The sequence below is a fragment of the Galleria mellonella genome, unplaced genomic scaffold, assembly GCF_026898425.1.
Source record: "Galleria mellonella isolate WM207_F2 unplaced genomic scaffold, CSIRO_AGI_GalMel_v1 utg55, whole genome shotgun sequence".
In the NCBI taxonomy this organism is placed as follows: Eukaryota; Metazoa; Arthropoda; class Insecta; order Lepidoptera; family Pyralidae; genus Galleria; species Galleria mellonella.
Window position 1 is genome coordinate 2484769 of NW_026442115.1, and position 21313 is coordinate 2506081.

Here is a 21313-nt window from a genome sequence, read left to right on the forward strand (position 1 = left end):
AATCGTTGTTGCCTTAGATTAAAAATATCTTTAAGTTTTGGATATAGAGATATTTAATTTTAAACTTTCCCGTTTTTACACATATTTTAAATCCACTATCGGGACTTAACACAATGGAAAATTTGCAGATACGTACATATCTGCTTCATTATTTCCAACGTTTAATGTGGATTGCACCACGTCATAGACATGACAGGACTTTTTTATGGCGTTAAGTTCTGATAGTATATTTAAAATATGAAGATTTTCTCCTGAAAACGTTTCCTATTTTTAAAAGGTCCTCAATTCTTCTGTAAATTTTTTGTATGTGTGTTAAACGATATCCTTCCCATTTTTATTTTTTTATTTTTTGCAATCTATCAATTGTTTATCGAATCTTTATTCTCATTTTGATCTCATAATCATTTTGTCAAATTGATGTCGCTTATGTTATTTGAAAGCAAAATTATAAATATTGGCAAATATATTTTATTTTGTCATGTGTGCCCCGGAGAATATAGAATGGGCCACCCCTTCCTTTCCTGTGGGTGTTGTAAGAGACGACTAAGGGAGGGCGAGGGATAGACAGCAGCGTCTCTCTTAAAACATCTTTAAAAGCCTAACTGCTGTTGCCAACCCGCCTGTCAAGTTTCCCCTTATGAGGAAGGCTTATGTCAAGCAGTAGACAGTTAACGACTGAAATATTAATAAAACATATTTGATTAAAAAAAACTAGAACTCGAACTTGTTTCTCGTTGTTACACTGAGTGCTTCAACAGCGCTGTAGAACTAAACTACTATGGTTATCTAAAATAGAAAGTACCTTCTCTAGTATGCTAGCTGTTGTCTACTTTAGCCTTAATGGTTTTTCAACCGACTTCAAAAAGAAGGACGTTCTCAATTCAGATGTAGTTTTTTATGTATGTTACTTCATAACTACGTCAGTTCTAAACCGATTTGGAAAATTCTTTTTTATTACAATGAACAAATTGATCCTATAGACATTTTATAAAAATCTGTTCAATAGTTTAGTTTTTAAAATAAAATAACTGGTTTTGTCACAATAGAAGTTTTTTTTTTATATGAGACACAATCTTTAATTATAAAAACAGATCAAAACAAATCAAAATATAAGTGATACATCAATCACCTTCGAATAATTCTAATGCCATGTCAATCTCTTTTTGTGAAAATGGATCCGAAGGCATTTACGTATTACATATTGAGCCATTGTTCTTTTTAACAATGAAAATATTTATCATTTTATCGAATATTTTTAGGCAATTGATCTAACGGTTAAAATCAAAATAATTAGCATCCATTTACTATAAGCGAATTTTATACCATTATTAAGGACAAAAAAATTGAGACTCCCGTACTAACATGACAAACGAACGCGTCAATTGAGTAGAGGGAGGGATTTTTTGCCATTTTATCTATAGGAAATATGTACACTGCTAATGAGTAAAATACTATTTTCTATTACATCTGACAGTCTTCATTCAAGGATGAACTTGTTAAAAATGTTACTAAACTCATATGTACAGTGCAACACTTGTTTTAAAATTATGTCTCTCTAACTTATAATCTATAATATTCCATACCAACGAAACAGATATTTTTACAATTCATGGTAAAATTCTTATATGCCGAATATTTTTTTATATCAATCATTTTGATATCATCTGAGCCTTTTCCATTTATAAGAAAAAGTTTCTTTTTTCAATAAGCGATAATGATAAGTGACAGTGGTGGCACGACTGCCATTCACAATATTGAATGAATAAGGCGAAGATGTTAATAAATGGCAAAATCTTTATATAATCACTAGTCTTTTCCCGCAAGCTTGTCCGCATGAGCGGGATACTCGGGATAACTTCTCTCCTTCTCCATCTAAAAAAGTACCTGTGTATACTAAATGCCATGATACTCGTAATTAATTGAGCTTTTAAAATGCTAAGAGATAACAAATAGATTCATATTCATAATATTAGTAAAAATTTATTTTAAAAATTGGTAATATTTTATAAATAGATTATTTTATATGTAACTTACAAGTGCAATAAAGAATATATAATTAGTAATAATAATAAAAATTGGTAATAATATAATGGTGATCGAATTTTAAAAATGAGTTTCTATTCGATTATAGTTATCGTGTCAGCTGTTAAACAGTTAACGGATAGCCATTGCTGAACATAGGCTGAACGATGTTGCCTCTTATTATAGTATTTAGTAGTAATAAATAATACCAGCATCTATAGTTAAATACGAATTGTTTATCGTGAAAACGTTCGTGGGCTACTTAATACGTATCTATAATATATTACAAAATTAATAATTGCATCTTAATTTTTAATTTGCTTTATAAATATTGTATTTATTTTTAATTAATAAACATTATTTCAGAAATAATATATAAACCTTTCGTCTTGTTTTATAGATCTTTCCTGTTATATACGAATACTTTGTAAAGTTTAAGTCTTATTTCAGTGAAATTGAAATGTATATTTACTATGTAACTGACTTGAGACGAAGACTTCCTTCATCTCAAGTTGTACTAAATAAATAAGTACCTATTTATCTGTGAACCAATTACAATTACTGATATTTTAAACGAGATTACAAGTAATTAGTACCTACATACTTGATATTTATTGCGGACACGAGTCTAAAATATGTGTAAACAATGTGAAAGTTTGAAAATAACTACGATTCCTGATGCTGAAAATATAATACGCATACAATACAATTTTAACTCGATGATATCTATAGATATACTATATATATATATATATATATATATATATATATATATATATATATATATATATATATATATATATATATATATGTATACGTATAAATATACATTTCAATTTCACTGAAATAAGACTTAAACTTTACAAAGTATTCGTATATAACAGGAAAGATCTATAAAACAAGACGAAAGGTTTATATATTATTTCTGAAATAATGTTTATTAATTAAAAATAAATACAATATTTATAAAGCAAATTAAAAATTAAGATGCAATTATTAATTTTGTAATATATTATAGATACGTATTAAGTAGCCCACGAACGTTTTCACGATAAACAATTCGTATTTAACTATAGATGCTGGTATTATTTATTACTACTAAATACTATAATAAGAGGCAACATCGTTCAGCCTATGTTCAGCAATGGCTATCCGTTAACTGTTTAACAGCTGACACGATAACTATAATCGAATAGAAACTCATTTTTAAAATTCGATCACCATTATATTATTACCAATTTTTATTATTATTACTAATTATATATTCTTTATTGCACTTGTAAGTTACATATAAAATAATCTATTTATAAAATATTACCAATTTTTAAAATAAATTTTTACTAATATTATGAATATGAATCTATTTGTTATCTCTTAGCATTTTAAAAGCATTTTAAAATGATTGATATAAAAAAATATTCGGCATATAAGAATTTTACCATGAATTGTAAAAATATTACATACAATACAATTTTAACTCGATGATATCTATAGATATACTTATACGTATACATATATATATATATATATATATATATATATATATATATATATATATATATATATATATATATAAGAAAAATTTGAAAAAAAAATTATATCAGGAATCATAATAATGGAAATAATACAATCCAAGACGTCGTGTCTGTATATTTGTTCATTTGTAGCATCACGCTAATACTCCTGCACCAATTTGGATGCAGTTTATACATTGTGTTCCTTAAAAATCTAACTTAAAATCTTGTGTAATTTTATTTTAATACGTCATCTCAAAATTATTTATTGCATTGCTTAAAAATCCGCGCATACAATATCTAGTAATAATAAATAAAATCCAATTGCTAAATTCATGTAAACGCATCATTTTCGAACGGCGATACCTATTTGGGTAATTCTTTTTTTTTTTATTCTATTTATTATATTTTTTCATTTTGTTTGTAATTGGCAAGAATTTAAAAAAGTACGAAAAAATTGTCTTAAAAATCTTTACATGAGAAAATTTGTAAATAAGAGACAAAATTTGGTCTCATATGAAGCTAATTTATAATATGTATATTTTATAATAAAAATCGGTCAACTTTTATTTGCACATTCACATTACATTCATATTTAAATCACATTCATATTAAAAATATCCGTGACTTCCTTCTTGCGTGATGTTGAAAATTAATTTAATTCATAAAAACAGAATGTAATAATTACTTGATGTTATTTGATACCAGTATTTATCATTTAGAGGATTATAAACATACATGTTTACGGAAAAATCCTCTAAATCTTTCCGTAGAAACGAATTATGTGTTATCAATTTAGTTCGTCATTGCTCGATCGATACATATAAAACATGTACCAGTTTTCAAGTTAAACTGAATTATAAATTTCGAAAAGATATTTTCCCGTGATAAGTTGACAAAAATTCAGGCAGACATCACTTCTAATAAAGGCTGATTATATTCCATTGGTTATTTCTAGATCATATCAGATTTTTCAATCTTAGAAAATAGAGTATTAACCTTGTAAACCTACTGTCCTTAAACTTTTCTTAGAAATCAACATATACTTTGAATAATCCAAAACCGTCATAGACTAAATATCAATGGTTCATAGCTTTACACAAGATAGGGATAACGAGTTTACTAAACCGATACTATTACAATAATATTTACATATATATATATATATATATATATATATATATATATATATATATATATATATATATATATATATATATATATATATATATATATATATATATATATATATAATAGGTACATTGTTAATAAATTAATTAAATATTTTGAATGGCGGTAATAACCTTCTATTGTTACCGCCATTCAAAATATTTAATGAAAATATACACCCTGAATTTCAATACGGTCAATGGAATTTAAAGAGTTAAGCCAAAATATGTTGCTTATGGCTATATTCGCCTGAGTATATTTAATTAAACAACTTTAAATGAGAGTTCGTGTGTTATGCAATACGTCGCGAATTTTAATAATTATTTTACAATCGATAGAATCTATGCTTATAAGAAACATTGTCCTTATATAATTTTACCAAACAATTAAGGGCATCTTGCTTTACACATTTATAAGAGCGGAGAGTTCAATAAACTAGCAAACACTGTACAACTTATATAGTGCCGCTATTACACACATTGGTAACTCTTCTGATGTACTCACGGGCTGTGGTAATTACTTACCATAAGGCGAACCGTATGCTCGTTTATCACCCTTTCACATAAACTTGAATTTCAAAGTAATTTTTTTTTCAAGGCATTAAAACTTTTGTTAACATTAATATATTTGAAAAAAAATCAGATAATAATTTGGATAGATATGTAAAAAAAAGTTATATTCGTATATATAATTTTCGTGTCTTAAAGAATTAAAACTACTGAAGTATTGACCCAGTTAAACATTTTTTAATGAATGATTGAGTATACTTTATTTGCATTATACAATATAGGCAATAAGACAATTAATAAATATAACGATAGAATTGTATAAGTACAGTAAGGCTGTTTTTCTTTCTAACTTCCAACTTTCAAATTGATTCAGAATATAATCTGACTAGATAAAACGTTGAAGTTATTAATAGATCAATAGCAAAACATTGTAATAGGTACCTACTTGTAAACATGTTTTTATACAAGAGTTCTGGGAATACAGTATTATATGAAATTAAAAAGCTGATGAGGAAACTTTAACGAGAGATTGCATTTTTCTGTACTATGCTATTTATAATACAGGGGTCGTTGGTTTCTTTTGACTTAGAACGATAACTATCATGTGAAAGTATCTATTAAATCAATACGTTACGTATCTATGTTCTATATCTATATAAGGTTAGCTGAATATATAAATCTTTTACATTATCTTTTAATTATGACGGAGGTTGCTAACAAAGAATAAAAATAAATATTAATTATTTTTTCAAATATAAGTATGATATATACTTAATGAATTTAACAAACAAACCTTAGAAAATTATAGTTTTTATCATGAAAAAATCAAAATAGAACTAACATGAAAATAATCATTAACTAATATGAATAAGCAAAACCTACGTCTATCTATTTGTTGTTTCATATAGGGACGCTCAAAAAATATATACCCACACATTTATACTATCTTTTTAACAATCGTCTAAAACTACAATTCTATAAATATGAACAGAAATAAAATAAAAATTCACTATAAGCATACAACGAAATATTTAAAGATGTTAAAATTTTATTAATACTCCTAATAATATTATAAATTTGAAAAATTGCAAATTACAAATTCGCTCACACTTAAATGGATTTGAGTTATATCTTAAATACAATACGATACTTTTTATCTTACTGCACAGGTAAAACCATGAACTATTATTAAAAACTATCGTTAGTAGCTATAATTACACTTTTCTGGTAGTTTGCACTTAACGAATTACATTAATGAATTAACATTTATTAATTTTAAGAATCACATAAAATATTACGCATTTTTACAATGAAGTAGAAATGAATACCATTATTAACTTTAATGTTAGATGAAAGCATTTTTACTAAAGTAGAATGTTTAATGGAAAAAGTTTTAATGGGATTTGATGAACGAAACGTTCTTAATACAAATTTCCTAAAAGCAATTTTCTCAGTTATGGATCCCAATTTGACGAATGCTCCTGCTATGTGTCAACACTACAGAAGCACTTCTCAAACTGAAAAATTACCTTCAGTCCTTAAGAAAAATGGCCAAGTCTGAGTCGACATTCAATATTCCGTACCAAGATATGACAGATACGCAACGCGGCAAAAAATAAAATAAATAAGTATGTGGATGAAGCGAAAGAAATCCATTTCAATCATAACTTTTAGCGTTTCATTAATTCTACCTACCCCAATAGGAGACAGGTGTGATGAATATGTATGTATGTAAATAAATATATTCAAAACTGTGACCCTTCATTGACTAATCAAGAAGTATTCGTTATGTATTGGCATACTCGTTATTTTTTTATTATGTGCATAATTTTTCTTTTCTTTTTCAACTTTTAAGTACAAAATCGATTAAGTACGTGAACACGGGATGAAGGAGCAATTTTTTTAATAATAAACCTATGCTTAATATTTTAGTTCCGTTCCCATAACAAAAAAAAGAAAATTAATGCTTGTTACTAGTGATGATTGACGAAACAAAAACGATAGATGTATAAGGAAGCCCTAATTCGTTCAACAATCTACAAAGATGGCTATACTTGGAATATCGTTAGGTTCTATAGAATTCAAAATAAGGATATCTGTAGAAGAACCACACGGCCATTAGTCTGATGGCAAACTAAAATGACAAACCGACAACCGATGAAAAGAGTGTTCTCGAGTAGTGACCATATACAAGCAAATCCCTAACTGTGTCAAGTGACAACGTCAAAATTTTCAATGAATCAATGTCTGCGGATGATTCAAGATGACATTCCAAGGAGGAGAACAGTGTTCAGAATTTAACGCTGTTATTAGTACCCCCTATATTATTATTATTATTATTAGCGTTAATAATAATAATAAGGGGTATTAATAAATATACTCATCTTTTGTTTTATTAATAAGTGAGTATTAGTAAGCGTTAAATTCAGCACTAGGTACTGGTAAATAAAATTAATAACCAAAACTAAGAACAAGAAATTAGTTACGACTTGAGCCAAGTGCAACTTTAGCATCAGATAGAATAAAAGAAATAAATGTGTTAACCAAACTAAAGGATAAATATTACTTAGGTATTTCTCAATATAAGATATAATTTATAGATATATTTATATATATAGACTGCAAGGTATATTTATTATCTTCTTGCGTCTATATTTAGTATCATAGATATAACAAACTTATTTACAACAGAGAATAATACCACACGATAACGAAACTCATAATAGTTAAAAAAGATGACTGGATACTTAGCATCTTAACATCTGGTACATTAGACATTACTTACTCTTAAAGTGAGTCATAATTTGCGAACAAGTAGATAACTACGTAAAATCTAAAGTTACAAAAGAAGTCAATATTTTCAGCCATAACCATACAATTTAACGCCCCGATGGTTCTAACGATTGAAAACTTTTACCAGCAATAAACTTATATTGTTATTATACTACCAAATAAAATTTCTGTTCTAATTTTGTCCACATATAAGTAGTTACAAGCGCTACTTAGCCAGATTCTTTGTGATAACTTACCTCGTTTCTGGACTTATTTTCGTCTTTATACCTGCAAACAAAAAAACTTGTTAAAAATAATTTAGTTTTTGGTGAATATTCAAAAAACGTAAATGGTTAAAATATTGTTCTAACATCAAACATCGCAGTATTCGCAGGTTTAGCTGCTCAAATCTCGATACCTGGGAAACATCTAAAACTCTCTTGTTTTACTTTAAATGTTATAAGGAAATTCTGCAAAATAAATCATATCTCTAGACTCAGCAGTTTCCGTTAGGAGTTGATCATTCAACCAGTTTCCTCTTTTATATTGCCTGGTTTCAAATTAGAATACGACGAACCAGCCATAAAATATATTAACCCAAAACCCCCAAACCCTTTCCAATTTTGAATGTCCGTTACCCACATTCACCCTATCGGAAATCGAATCACATTTGGGTACTTGAAGCAACATGTTGAATCACCCTCTTCAAAAGTCGTCACAAGCTACATTTTATTTGTTTAGGATTCCTAAAAGATGAAATTTAGTAGTACTGATAATTTATGTAATTAGGTAGGTTTTCAACTGTACATATATAACTGTAAGCCGCCTCTCAATAACAAAAATTGCTATCACTATTAATTTTTAAGATCTTTTGTATTACGTGAATAAATGTTTATTTCTTTATAAAACGATATAGAGACTAAAAACACTATTATGAATTCTATCTATTGCTATTTGATCGATAATAGTGATATTTGTCAAAGAAAAATGTATTAGTGATTAGAAAATATGCGTGCTACATGATATTTTATTTTTACGTGTGATTATGTAGTGTTTGTTAAATATTAATTTATAGGCAAATTTTTGAGATACTATGTTCTATGTTCAGCAGTGGACAGTTAATGGCTAAAATTATATATATATATATATATATATATATATATATATATATATATATACACTGCCGGTAAAAAGTTTGAGACCACTATAAAAAATATAAGGAAACAAAAGTCACCATATTTTAACTTTATGAAAAACAGGTTTTATAAAGATTTAAAATTCAAAAATTACATGAAGTCTAGACGAATTCAATGTTCTAAAGAAAACACACACAAGATAGTTTAAAGAGATTTTTCATCAAAATATCCTCCTTTGCATTTCATGACCCATTTTACCAATCTTGGCATGCGCGCAATTAATTTGTTAATAATTTCTTGCGAGATATTCCTTTAGCTTTCTTCTAATGCATTCCACATGGCCTGCTGTGAAGTAGGACATTGTTCTCGCACGTTTCGGTCAAGCTTTTACCAAAAAAGCTCTATAGGGTTAAGTTCAGGGCTTTGGAGTGGCCATGTCATGCTTTTGAACACTTTTTCCGACTTTTTTCTTTTTCTCTCAATAGCCCCTACATAATTTTGAACTGTGCTTTGGATCATTATGTTGTTGGAAAATAGATCCTTGGCCGATTAACTTTAGTCCGGAGGGAATAGCATTGTTCTCCAAAATTACTTTATAATGCTCCTTTTTCATAATTTCTTTAATTTGGACCAGATTTCCAATCACAAACGACCCCAGACCATAACAGATCCGCCACCATGCTTGACACTCGGGACTACATACTGTGGCATCATCTTTTCTTCAGCGGAACGTCGAACGAAAATTCTTCTTTTTGAACCAAATATTTCAAATTTGGATTCATCACTATATAGCATTTTTTTTTTATCTTCGGTCCACTCTTGATGGGCTAGAGCCCATTGCTGCTAGGTGTTAGGTGTCTATTTCGCTTGCTGGTTACCACAATAAATTTATTTTCACTAGAAGTCGTAGCTCTTGGTCTCCCGAAGCGCAGACGATCTTAATTACGGCTAGTTTGTACCGTACAATAGTGCGAAGAACACAAGTCTTCGATAATTTAAGTTGACATGCAATCTCGCTTTCAGATTTGCCTTCAATATGGAGAACAACGATAGCAAATTGCGTTTCAATACTAATTTCGCGAACTTTATCCATTTTAGAAACGTTTTAACTGTAAGAACCACGAAATAAAACTAATTAAGGATATTTGTAGATAATCTTAAAAATACCGAGTTTAAATAAACATTAGAAATATTTTAAGAATTTAGAACAATTGAATTGAAAGTTGATAAAAAATAAAAAAAAAAGTGTCAGTTGCGGTAATGCGGTAATAAAATTTTAACAATCTATTATCAGACAAGCTCTTCCTCGACTCACATCGGAATGTTTGGAAGCAATGTTTTGTTTAGTGCCCTATTTTGGCTTATATATAAAAGAATAAGCTTTGAGATAATCATTATAAACAATAGAATGTGCAAATTACGTTTTGTCATCAATATTTTGAAAATATATCAAAAATAACAAAAGTTTTTTATTAGTGGTCTCAAACTTTTGACCGGCAGTATATATATATATATATATATATATATATATATATATATATATATATATATATATATATATATATATATATATATATATATATATATATATATATATATATATATAAATTTGATCCTTATATTGAGTATTTGAAATTAATTTATTATAATTGTAATTTATTATAATTGATTCGAGTTCTTCTTTTTTTTATACCACTGAGGTGGCAAACAAGTCACCTGATGATTAGCGGTTACCGTAGCCTATGAACGCCTGCAATACTAGAGGTATTACGTGCACGTTGCCGATCCTGAAGAAACCTTTTTATCCTGCTTTTCAAGAACCCCATGCATGTAGTCTCTTGGGAAAACCTCAGCAGGGAGCTCATTGCATAACCTGAGTGTTCGTGGGAGAAAATATTTCTGAAACCGCATTATACGCGACCATTTAGGCTGCCAAATGGCGAGCCGTACGATGATAGAAATTGGCTGTGGGCACATGTTGAATAATTCGATTCGAATTTGATGATGAAACTATTTAGTTCGATAAGTATTAAAATCGATTTTCATTTTACTCATAAGTATTGATTTTGATTCTATCCATATTTTAATTAAATAAATTAACCAAAAAAACTGCTATTGCGACTTAACTATAATAGTTAGATATATATAATTTTGCGAACATTTTTGTCAGTAATAATAATTACCAAAAAAATATAGTACATTATTTTATGTATCATCAATAGTTTTAAAATATAGACAAATTTTTGATACCTTTGAGCAGTTGGATTATTGTAATTTTCATAGGTATCTCTAATATATTGAAAATAATAAATAGTCATAGATAATGCAGCTTTCAAGTGGGTTTTGTTAGTAATTTCCACGCAAGGTTGGCAACTGCTGTTAAGTGTTAATGATGTTTTAAAGGAGATGCTGCTGCACATCCCTCGACCTTTAAGTTCCCTTAGTCGCCTCTTACGACACCTATGGAAAACAAAGGGATTGCTTGTTCTATGCCGATACCACACGGCATTTTTTAGCGAAATGCAAGGAGGAAGTGGTAAAACTATACGCCCACACAGCCCAAGGTCAAATACAAATGAAGCGCCATAATTGAGACAATCCTGTTATATTATTAAGATCAATCTATTAAAATTACAACTTTATAGCACTATACTCTGCAATTAAATATGGCAACCATAAATTTCAGAAACTTATGCTTTAGCGTCAAAATATTATTTATGAACGTTTGAAATAAATCTATAAGTAAGTATCTACATAATAACCGACTTTAACTTATTTACGCAACTATGAACTATAAGTATAGATTGACCTATTGAGATGGGTCAACATGGAATAGTTCGATAAAGATAAATATACTTCTTGGACATCTACATTGTGCAGAAAATAGAAATAAGACATACATTATAATTTACAACAGTAAAAGAATGAACGGTAAACTTCTCTGACAGATGTCGCTTTATTTCTCGTAGTCCCACTGCTCAGTTTTATTAATGAACCTACGAGGAAATTAAATTTTCTTCTAGTCAGTTTTTGAGCATTAGTAAAAAATTACGAGAAGATAAAAATATACCAATAACAATGTACTAATTTTCCATTCAAAAACAATAACTTTATAATGAAAATATGAATAACTGTAATATTCCATTCAATTTAGAGTAATAAAAAAGTATGTTGTCTAACTTCAAGATTAAATATTCGCTTAATTGGAATTGACGCATTAAATGTCTAACGTAATTTTACGCATAATTGCCTAAATGAACCTATATGATATAAAACACGATCGTTACAAATCGTACAGAGTTTGAGTTGTGGGAACAAAACGCTACGCCCCGCGGCTTGCTAAGTACGGAAAAATGATGCGACAACTTGGATGTCAACATTTTAGCTTACATTTATTGTTACCGTGTAATATTAGGTTTAATCTAATATATAAAATTCTCGTGTCGCGGTGTTTGTTACCAAATTCCTCCGAAACGGATTTACCGATTTTTATGAAATTTTGTGTGTACATTGGGTAGGTCTGAGAAACGGCCAACATCTACTTTTCATACCCCTCAATGATAAGGGTGATCTACCTCTAAATATTTTTTTTGACAATTTTTTTTATTTTTATTTTATTATGATTTAGCATTGAGAATACATATAAATTCAAATTTTCACGCTATAACGATCAACCCCTGTTTTTAATTGCGATTTTTATATACCGCAATAGGATTGCAAGATGGCAAGCGAATATAATAATTGTGGTAGGATAAATTTTCATGTATAGGTCTGGAAATAATGTATATGGTAAAACAACATTTGCCGAGTCAGCTAGTATTATTTATATATCTTTTTATTCAACATGAAATGGCAAACAAGTTGGCGGGCCATCGAATAAGGAACCATCGCTTATAGACATGACTGTCACAAAATATACAGTGATGCCCATGATACCATAATTATGTGTTGCCGCTCCTTAGGAGTAAGATATTATCCGTTCATAACTTATAATGTCACTACAATATACCTTCCTTCAAACGGAAACACAGCCGTGAAAGCACAGCTGCTTATTGACCGAAACACGAGTGGTACAGAGGCACCCAGGCAGAGGACTATGGTACAAAAATTCGCTCTTATGCTTAAATATAACTAATTATGAACGATGATGACGCTATATTATTGGGATTGAGTAACTACTGAATTTTTATCAAATATCCTTAAAACTTGTTGTTGACGAGCGTAGAAAAATCGATTCAAAATTAACAATATAATCGAGATACATACATCTTAAAACTATAAAACTAATTTGTCTTTCTTTTGTCTATCTCCTTTTTTATACTCCTGCTTTTTAAGCTTCGGAAATAAATAGTTATAAAGTTATAATTTTAACTACTAACACTGAACCCATTGCGTCACGTCTTATAAATTCGATCAAGTTTATTGGCGGCCGGCCGATTTTAATTAATTTTGGAGGTCTGGTATACACAACAAGTTTAAGAATCCGCAGCGGGTATAATTATTAGATTGGTATTTAAATTTCTATAAATAAACCATTACATAACGTTGTTTTGCTTGTTTTATTTCCTTTATTTTATTTACAGAAAAACAAAAACAAAATAGGCATTATCTATACTAATTAAATTTTGTAATCACTATTTTACTGAAATTAATATTGAGTGGCAAAGGAACTAACAGCCGATTGGATTGAAAGTTGTACCTAATTTTATTTACCTAATGACAAGACCAGATGATATATGAAAACCAAAGGATATATATGTACTATGTAGCGCAAGTTACTTCTCATGCTTGGCTACTGCATAAAACTATTGTTCTATGTTGGGCATATTCGTCCTCCTGTTTGAAATACCGCACGGATTGTTTCATTGCAGTAGTAATAAGAAAGATAATAGTATCTACCTACAGAAGACTGTTTCGAAATCACTTAAAAAACTGAACATGACGAAGAATTTCCCACAGATGAGAAGATAATACCACGACTTTGATTGTAATTTTGATTTTTTCTTGTATTATAATATATTCTTAATACACAATCGATCAAAAGTACTCTAGATAATTCAAAAAGAATTCCAACATTAGATAAGTATCTACCTATAAAAGACGGCTAAAAACTTTTAAACTTTCGTAATCTACATGAGTTTAATTAAGTAAATCTTGCCCATTTTTCCGATTTCATGGTAAACGGAGCTGAAAAAGTTTTTCTGAGACTTTTATGGACTTCCATTTAAGTTAAAGATTTTTCTTTCATTTTATCTTAGCGTTGTCGAACATCTGTGTCGATGAAATATAAAAAACTGAGTACCGACGAACGAAATACGTAGGTAAAATTGCACTTGGGTTCAAAGCACTCGCTGAAATCTCATAAAGAGAGAAAGCAGAAGGAAATGAAATTTCATTTCGCTCGGTAGCTACTTGAAGATTTTGCTCGAGCCGACGCGGTCACGGGGCGGCAGCCACGTCCGCCGAAGCGACCCTTTGCTTTCGCTATAATATAATTCAAATGAAGAATTGGTTTGAATTTGGATCTGAAGACTGAGAACTGATGGAAGATCTGAGAGAAATTTAATTTGTAAGAAATTTTCATTCATTGATAACAGCTAAAACCACGTAGGTAAACACAATTATTACTTTTTCATAGTGGACAGTAAAATCTGTAAATATGAATAGTTCTTTTTCTACCTATTCTGGCTACTCTTTCACAGATTCGGTATATCGCTCAGTTACGTTACTACATAAATACATATCAATATCTTAGATTGAAACAAATAACAGAATTACATACGCTTTCAAATACTGCCAATTATGGTACACCAGAGGGAGACTTCGTACAAAAGTCGTTTGCTTGGGCACCTCTATCCCATTCGTGTTTCCACCTTGAAGCAGTTGTGTTTGTATGGCTGTATTTCGGTTTGAAGGGCGGGATATGGCAATTAATGTACAGGGTACCTACAGAGAAATAACACCTGAGTTCTCAGGAATGGCAACGCATTAGGGGTATCATGGGCGAAACAGTATACTCTGTTATATCCATGGTACTGCTCATGTCTATAGGCGATGGTTACCACTTTCCATCAGGTTGGCCCTTAGCTTGTTTGTTATTTTAAGTTGCATAAAAAAACTTATAAATGGTATTTGTAATTAGCCTGGCCTTGGTATTATTCTGTGTTGTATGAGATGTTTGTTACAATAAGACAACAAACATTTATTCTCGTGCTTTTTTAGTTCAAAAACTAGTCATATTATATGATATGACATTTATTTAAATGTAAATATCGTTATGCATATTTACAATATATGAGAGTTAAGCAGATAAAAATTATAACTTTATTTTAAATTCGAAGCTCCCTTTTAAACCACCAGTCATTATCATCATCTTCCTACCCTTATCCCAATTACTATTTGGGGTCGACGTAATATATTTTTAATCCATATTACAAAAAGATTTAGCTTATAGTTTTACAATCGGCCGCCTGCCTGACGTCAACCCTCTTTGGGAACCACCAGTCGTTATACCATTCATTAATTTACTTGCTACAAATTTATAATTAAAATTAATATTTAGTATTACTTTATATAGAACATAAAATATTAAGAGAAAACATGACGAGTAGATATAGTTCCAAACCGTCACTTCGTATTGAGAGACAGTAGTAAAAATTGAGTAACAAAGCAAAACAAAGGCTTTTCCTTTTCAGACTTACTATGCAGTAAATGTTGTAACGTGAAAAGCCGTAAATAACAAAATTCTGTTGTGTTTCATTGTGCAGTCGTTCGTCGGCTGTGTCACGCGAGCTTGTTGACTGCGAAACTAATGTCCATAAAATCGTGGAAGTTTTATAGCTCTAAACTACTGTATATATTAAGAAGATTTAACAAGGGCTCTATTAAACTGAAACTTCGATAGATTAGTATACATTCGACAATAGGTCCATTACGACCTATTGTCGTCCTTCTAATTAATTCAATTTTTCTCTTTATAAAACGGAAATCTACTATTAATACTCTAACCTGGCAGCTTGGTATATAGTTTTATTTCGAGTATTATTTACAATATATTTATACTTTATTTTTAAGAGAACTTTCGCTCGAGCGGAATCCCCCTAATACATACATTTCACTTTCCTAGCGTTATGAATATGCCTGTAAACTACTTATATGGTAAGAGAGTTACGAAACATAAATTGTGACATTAATAGCCATAGAAAATGTTCCATTTTTATTGTAAATAATAAAGTTAAGCACGTAGAAGCACAAAAAAACATTTTATATATCTATATAAATAGTTAAGTATTTAGCCTCTACACAGGATTTGAAACTTGCGAACTACGAGTATCTAATGACAAGTGTAATAATAATCACGTATAGACTTGAGTAAAAACAACAACTTGACTTAACTGGGACTACACGGCAAAGATTTTACTGGCTATCATTTTCATACCTATATTATTCAACACTTAAGAATATGGTATTATCGTATCGAATTAAAGACACCACTAATTAACTACTAATCTAATGAAAACAGTACCTACGCCCCTTATGACTTAGGTGCCCTTAATTATACCTGAGTCTTAAATGTAGGAAAGTAATGGGCAATAAACTTCCTGTAACCGTCTGTAAAAGAGCAATACACGTGATCTGTGGCCAAAGTTCACCGAAATTAAGTAGAAATGTAAGTACATTTTAACAATATTACCTAATTTAGAAATAAACTTATTTTTACTTAAAAAAGAATCAACTCTTTCCAGTATCATCAAAAAAGTCCTCAGGAATAATATAATATATATAATAATAGCAAGGCATGAAGGGTATTATGAACGACACAGTATACTCTATTATGCCTATGGTACTGACCACGTCTATAGACGAGGGTTACCACTTTCCAAGGTGAGCCGTCACCTTGTCATTCTATGTATTATAAAAAATACGCTTATTTATATTTTTTACTATAGTAAATATATAATGTATTTAAAATTGCTATAAAAATTATGGTGTTAATAAAAAAGTTGATATGACAGAGAGTACAGTCGTTATAAGTTCAACTCCATGAGAATTCAACTTACTGCCCCAAGTTTAATATGCCTGTCAATCTTAACTTCTGGATAAGTAGTTGTCCCAGATGATACTTAGCGGTAAAGTTTGAATCTAATGATGAAGACGTTCCAAGACAAATATTAATTCAATTATACCTGAACGAAACCATTTTATAATCAATTCTTATGGTTGGGGTTCCTTCAATTTAAAAATCATTGATCCTCCTTTTTAATATTATCGTGCACACTATAGAATACAAGAATAAATTTTAATTATATAAAGAGAGATTTACGAGTATTGTTTCACACTATAGAATGTAACGCAAAGGTATTTTCTACAACGAATGATTACAATTTATTGTTATCTTGTTTTGGATCACATGTCATCTAAGATTACCAAAAGATACGTGACAAAAGTTAAGGATCTCATTTAGGTATTTAATATAATATTGATTATTTCAGATAATGTTATTGATCGTATAAGAAAATAATAAATAGATCAAGAACACAAGCAATAGATTTCAATTAATATATCAGGAATCTATAATAGAAGGAAATCTCTTTAATGGATATCTTTTCTCCACAATTGAAGTCTTTGATATTTGGACGCGATCAAAAATATTCCATAAGTTGTTATGATTAGGTGCCACTTGCAAGATCTTCAAATTCTTACTAAATTGAAAAAGTTTGCCCCCCCCCCCTCACTTGTTTTAGTATACGTTTGAAAAAACTGAATAACATTAGGGTATTTTTCATAAATTGTAAAATTGTTTTTGTATTAACATATATCTATTTGTATAAGCTATACATTAAATTTTTTTATAAAATATTAATAAACATTTTTATTAATTTAATATTTTTATATTGATAAATGTCATAGGTATCACATAATTTTGTGTTTTTTGTGATAAGACGCACCTACGAGTATAAACTGAATTCAATTTATATAATTCGTCACAGGATGGAATCCTATTAGCGGTTGTTCAACACGCTCTCGACTAATTTTTATTCAATTGAAATTTATTGACATACTCATTCCAAATCCAGTACAAAAATATACCTTGTTTTTCGATCAATTATCTGAATCCGTATTGCTACATTTTATTTATTGTCACTTTCTAGTTATAAAAAAAAAAAAACTAAGTTTATTTTTTTTACAACTGTTCACGTATTGAAATACAATACCTCTCATCATAGAAAAAAACAAATTATGATTATCAAACATAAGATTTTTTTTGTCTTGTTTATTTAAAATATAACTTTTAAATAAATATAATATGTTTATTATTTATCCCTTTTATATTTTATTATAATTGTTTATAACTACGTAATCCATTTCTGTAATTTACATAGCCTTGTTCCAAAGTCAAAGGTGTCAAGAAGGTCATCTCGACGGTGACCTCCTTTCCATGATGGATTGTTATGGCAATTCATTGTACAAGAAACCTCTACTTATCCCTGCATAGCTATCAGTAGTTACGCAGGATAATATGTCTTGAACATTCCTCGGAGAAGGCCTCGTCATCTTAATGACAAGAGATGCATTTACCTATACGAGTATGAGAAAGTAAGCCATATTTCAGCAGCTACTTCAACCTACATATATTTAATATTATATACAATATTATTTAATAGGTAATGTATATCATATTTCATATATTATTTTGTCTCAGAGTATAAACATATGCATATATAATACTAATAAGGTAATCAAAGATATTTGTCCGCTGTTGACTTTGTAGTGGACATAATATTTGACATACCCACATTTAACTGACTATATTTAGAATAGGTCACCCTTTTCATTCCCGTGGGTGTAGTAAGAAACGACTAAGGGAACTAAATGGTAGAGGGATGGGCAGCAACATCTCAACTTAAAACATCTCCAATGCCTGACTATGACTGCAAATTCATTTGCCAGACGTGGCAACTACTGGCAAACCCCCCAATATAGGAAGGCCTATGCTAAGCAGTGGACAATTAATGGCTAATATAGTATGGTATTAGAACCCAACATGGCAGGGGATAAACCTACTGCGGATTATTTATTTTTTCTTGATTAATTTCAAAACGAATTAAAAAATTTCAATATCTAATAAACAGTATTATTTTACAAAAAAAAATAACAAAATTTGCACCAGGCAAAGAAAATCGTGTATGAGAAACTTCTTGTTCAACATCTATTAGTATTTCGCCCCACGTATCCGAATTCCGGATATACATTATTTATTTACCATTGATATCTAATAAGAAATGATGTATCTATATCTGTATCACGCAGAATCGAAGCACCAGTTAACCGGTTAAGGGGAACAGCAGCTGTTCCGCCGATATTGGTGCGTCGCAAGCGATACGTTGAATGCTTACAAATACCTCCGACAAATCGATACCGACTAGCCGCCATTGGTATCATAGCGCTGTTTACATGTTATTGTATTGCACAACCGCTTTTACTATTCATATTGGAATATGCAGTATGATCCTATTCTGTTTACGAGTTGTTTATACAATAAATTTATTATATTGAATACACTGCCACAATCGAACGCTTTCAAATATTTTTGCATAAGATATTTTATATTGCTAGTGGCTTGAAAAGTGTTAAAGGAACATGCTGCGGAAAACTCATAAATTAATAAATAAAATAAAAAATATAAACATATCGCATTTATTCCTACTAATAAATATTATACATAAAATACTGTATTTATATATCTTGGTACTTTAACCGCTCAAACATGGTTATTTCGGTTTGAGGGGTGGGATATGGCAGTGAATTTACAGAGTACAGAGGAATAACACCTGACTCCTCAGGAACGCATAAGAGGTTTCATGGGCGAAACATCTGTTATGTCCATTGAACTGCTCATGTCTATAGGCGACGGTTACCACTTTCCATCAGGTGGGCCTTTAGCCTGTTTGTCATTCTAATTTACATAAAAAAAAACTTCTTTACATTTAAGAGTTTCCTCTTGTCGGTGCAACTAATTCATGCATCTTCTTCCAGCCAGTTCTATCCCAGGCCATATCCTTGACCTCTCTATACGACATTACACCTAGTGTTTCTTTTATCTGTCCCATGTAGTTATTCCTTGGTCTTCCCTTCCTTCTATCCTCTATTGTTTTAATTAAAGTTCGTTTCTCATTCAGTGTTTTCAAGACTTCCTCATTCGTTCACACCCATATAATGCTATGCTCCAAATATAAGTTTTTTATAAATTCTTAAGGGTTATTTTTGATGCAAATATATGTTTTTTGTTATCGTAGACCTGTTTTGCGACCGTTATTCTAGTTCTAATATCCAAAGTGCACTTAGCGTCTTCTGTGATTATACTTCCTAAGTACTAAAATATAAAAAAAAACAATTGTGACAAAATTTGACATACTATTAAGTAGGTATTTGAAATGAAAAAGAACATAGACTATTTATTTGTCTTACTCAATAAATATATTCAGGTGACACGGATAAAATCGCCGCTAAAGGGAAGAAATAAAAGTAGGTATACAAATAAATTTGACTTTTAATTATTCCGACTCTACTCTTTACAAAAATTCTAATATTTCGCCTTTATGTTTATAATGAGTCTATCCTCAACGCTTATATAATATACATTTTATCTACCGACATTATAGACGTATTAGGTACATATAATGTTTCAACTAAGCATACAAATCACCACTAAACACCCATATAAAATATCATTATCAAAAAACAACCGACTTCAATATTATCAAGCAAGTGATGAGGACTGTTAGATCTCATACGATACAATTATAACTTTAAATATACAATTGCGTATCTAATAGCAATAGTCGTGTGTACGCAAAAAAAAGTGAAAGAAGAAATTTTTCAACTACTTCTTTTATATACATTTTTGTGCCGATAAATAGCCTATGAAATCTTCAAGTGAAACTTCTAAAATGCACACGAAGTGCTGTTAAATTCTAAAACAAGTCAGAAACATTTAATGTAAAGATAATATTATTTTGTTATGATTGTTACCTATCTAAGTATGGATATAAATGTTTTTTTAAATAATCAGACTACAAATATATAAACCGACTTCGACAAGGTGAACTAGAAATATTTGTCGCAAAGTAAGTAAACTGGTTTTCTGTTTGACGTTCTATATTTCCAGAACGTAACTGGTTTGTATATA

The 21313-nt window shown here is 29.7% G+C and overlaps 1 protein-coding gene across 5 annotated transcripts in view; it reads right to left on the minus strand.

The window, feature by feature from the left end:
• LOC113521466 (regulating synaptic membrane exocytosis protein 1) overlaps positions 1–21313 on the minus strand; it is a 142337-nt gene that overhangs the window by 103517 nt on the left and 17507 nt on the right. For all 5 annotated transcript variants that reach the window (XM_031912903.2, XM_031912904.2, XM_031912900.2 and 2 more), the window contains exon 2: positions 8245–8275. The gene's annotated coding sequence lies outside the window, so the exon portion shown is untranslated. The remainder of the gene's footprint in view (positions 1–8244; positions 8276–21313) is intronic.